General features: G+C 42.1%; 1 non-coding gene across 1 annotated transcript; it reads right to left on the reverse strand.

The window, feature by feature from the left end:
* Positions 1–1,776: 1,776 nt before the first annotated feature.
* On the reverse strand, positions 1,777–1,896 carry LOC148165853 (5S ribosomal RNA). Its single transcript, XR_015771125.1, has one exon. It is a non-coding gene; the product is annotated as a 5S ribosomal RNA (ribosomal RNA).
* Positions 1,897–3,361: the final 1,465 nt, after the last annotated feature.

Raw genomic sequence — 3,361 nt, forward strand, 5'->3', positions numbered from 1 at the left:
TAGCAAATAAAACGATTGATTGTAGTATTACGGCTCACCGCTGACGACTGCTGCTGCAAGAAATTATCGAGACGGAGAGCACGTATAGGCGACCGGTGTGTGTGTGTATGTTCTTAACAGATTAATGTGCGAAATGTGAAGAAATTTACGACGAATCGGAATGTTTCTTGAATTAGATAATCAATAAATTATTATAGATAGAGTTGTCGAGTTCGTGCTTTAGTCGGGCATTGAATTTTTCTAAAAATTACGATGAAAAGTCGTAAAAATCATCTTTCTTGGTTGAATGTAATCGAAAATCTTCCGTTCAGTCTACGCTCGTATAATGAATTAATTGATCGGTTTAACTTTAAAATATCTAAAAGACTTTTTAACATGATTCTCATAGGTTGTTGTATTTTGGCGAAAAAATCAATTCGTTCGAGTTGAATTTTTGGCCCTGAGAAGGGCCGATGTGAAGATGGTTTTTATAAAAGTTTTTGTTTTTCGTTCGAGATGACGGCGGCGAAGAATTAAATTTAAGGCTTCTTTTCGGTCTTCTTGGGCAACAACACCGCCTGGATGTTGGGCAAGACACCGCCTTGGGCGATGGTAACGCCGGAAAGGAGCTTGTTTAACTCCTCGTCGTTCCTTATAGCCAATTGAAGATGTCTCGGAATGATACGGGTTTTCTTGTTATCTCTGGCGGCGTTTCCTGCCAATTCGAGAACTTCGGCGGCTAGATATTCCATTACGGCCGCCAAATAAACGGGAGCACCTGCACCCACTCTTTCGGCGTAGTTTCCTTTACGCAGAAGACGATGAATTCTGCCGACGGGAAACTGAAGTCCGGCACGACTGGAACGAGACTTCGCCTTTCCCTTCACTTTACCTCCTTTTCCTCTTCCGGACATGTTGTTATACGATATAAACAGCAAAACACCTACTGCGACTGACACGAAGCGCACTGACAAACGTACGGCTTGAAATAAATGCCGAACGCGGCGAAGGCTAGAAATTTATATGGTCGGTACAGCGCCATCTCGTTAGGGCAATGGTCGAACGACGAACTAAGGCGGAGCGCCTGTTTGTCGCTCGCTCGTTATAAATAGAGGGATTTTAGGTGTGCGGCGTTTTAGATCGAGTATACTCGTCGTAACGTGCACGTCGTGTCTGTCTCGTTTTCTGTTTTTAAACGTTTTTTTAACTCGACGACTAGAAGAGAATGCCACCCAAGACCAGCGGTAAGGCGGCCAAGAAGGCCGGAAAAGCTCAAAAGAACATCTCGAAGAGCGACAAGAAAAAGAAGCGCAGGAGGAAGGAGAGTTACGCCATCTACATTTACAAGGTGTTGAAGCAGGTCCATCCCGATACCGGTATCTCCAGCAAGGCTATGTCTATCATGAACAGTTTCGTGAACGACATCTTCGAACGTATAGCTGCTGAAGCCAGTCGCCTCGCTCATTACAACAAACGTTCGACCATAACCAGCAGGGAGATCCAGACGGCGGTGCGTCTTCTTTTGCCCGGTGAATTGGCGAAGCACGCCGTTTCTGAAGGAACCAAGGCCGTCACCAAATACACCAGTTCAAAATAAATCCTCCTCGAGCAGCTTGGAAGTTGGTTGGAAAAAAAAGAAAAAAAATCGGTTCTTTTCAGAACCACAAATTCAACTCGAACGAATTAAAAATTTTCGTCTTCATACTATATAAGTTCCTGAGAGAAAATATAAATAGTGAAAAATATATTTAAAAAAAGTTTGACATCAGAAATGTTAATAAAAAAAGAAAAGAGTAGAGACAACGGCACGCGGTGTTCCCAAGCGGTCACCCATCCAAGTACTGACCGCGCCCGACGTTGCTTGACTTCGGTGATCGGACGAGAACCGGTAGTTTTCAACGTGGTATGGTCGTTGCCTGGTAAAATTTTCCAAGATGGTACGTTGACGATTTTTTGTGATTGTTCGATCGTTTGGATGTGACATTTTTCGATGGTACACATGTCAGAAAATGTACAAGATTTAAAAGAAGAAAAAAAAAAAATTTTTTTTTGCGAGTCGTTTTTTAGTTTTTTTTTTGCGACAAAATGACGAAAAAAAAAAACTCGTATGAGGCGTTAAATTAAATTGTTCGTTTGACGATCTCAACGAGTCACTTGCGATTAACGTAATTTAAAATTTGAGAACTTACTTACTCACTTGCTTGCTTAGATGGAAATAGCACCCACTTGAAGTAAACGCCGACACGGACCGGAGATGAATAAACTCCGAACGGACGGGGTTAATTCATGAACTGACCGTAGTACGGTCGAAGGTTCGCCGCCGCCGCTACCTGCTTTCTTTCTTAGAACTGATAACAGAGTTGGTTTCTTTGTCTGTTCATTCATCGAAATTCCCACCACTCTGGCCGGGCCGGGCGGGGTGGGTGTGTGTTGTTTCATGATTTGTTCTCTTCTCGATTTATTCTTTTTCCGACGTCGTTCGATTCATAGAGATGTTTTCGTCGAAAGTGTGGTCGCGTTTACATTGCATTAAAATTTAATTTGTTCCAGTGCGACGATGAAACAAGAAAAAAGTTTCAAGTAAGTACGCACGCACGCACACCTACATATTTCATTTTTTAAATCTTTCGACGTTCGTAGTTTCTGCTCGAAATGTCGACTAATAGTAGGGAATGTTTTGTTGATTTGTTTGTTTTTCGTTTTTGAGAAGAACAAATGAAAATTTCGTTGGATTTCTGTCGACCGACGACCGACTGAAAATCCGCCGACATCGACGTAGTTTTATTTAGAGTGTCTGAAAAATGCAAACAATGCAAGATTTCCGTATTTTTGTTGGTTTGTGGTGTTTGGGGAGTTTTTTTTATGATTATAAAATGGTTTCGTCGAGAAAAATTGCTTCTTTCGCAATGAATTGGCAAGAAAAATTAAAAAACTCGTCCGTTCCCGTCGCTGGATGTTCGACGGTGGTCCGTCTGATTTTCCCTTTATTTTCGTAAAATTGACGAGAATTTCGCCGTCAAAACTGTTTTCGGTGATGTTTCGATGATGGGATTTCGTCGTGTGAGGTAATTTTTGAGGAAAAAATGTCGATTTTGCGAAAAAAGTCGTTCGAAAAGTCCGTTCGTCGTACAAATTCGTTTCTCATGGTCGAGTCCGAAATTGACATCGTTTTTTTTTCCGACCTGTTCGTCAAGATCGTTTTCAAAAATCAACTCCTACGAAAGGCGAAGGTTTTATCTTCGTTCTTGAAAAAATTCGACCTTCTCGGACGTCATCTTCGACCGTTTGTGAATTTTTTTCCTACACTCTGCAGGTTCGTCGGTCGTCGCTCCGATCCGTGCTGCGTCTCTTTGCGAGGCGATTTTCGAAAAGATCGCACGTA

The sequence above is a fragment of the Gnatocerus cornutus genome, unplaced genomic scaffold (assembly GCF_029298725.1).
Source record: "Gnatocerus cornutus isolate USDA-ARS CGAHR unplaced genomic scaffold, icGnaCorn1.1 ctg00000171.1, whole genome shotgun sequence".
NCBI lineage: Eukaryota > Metazoa > Arthropoda > Insecta > Coleoptera > Tenebrionidae > Gnatocerus > Gnatocerus cornutus.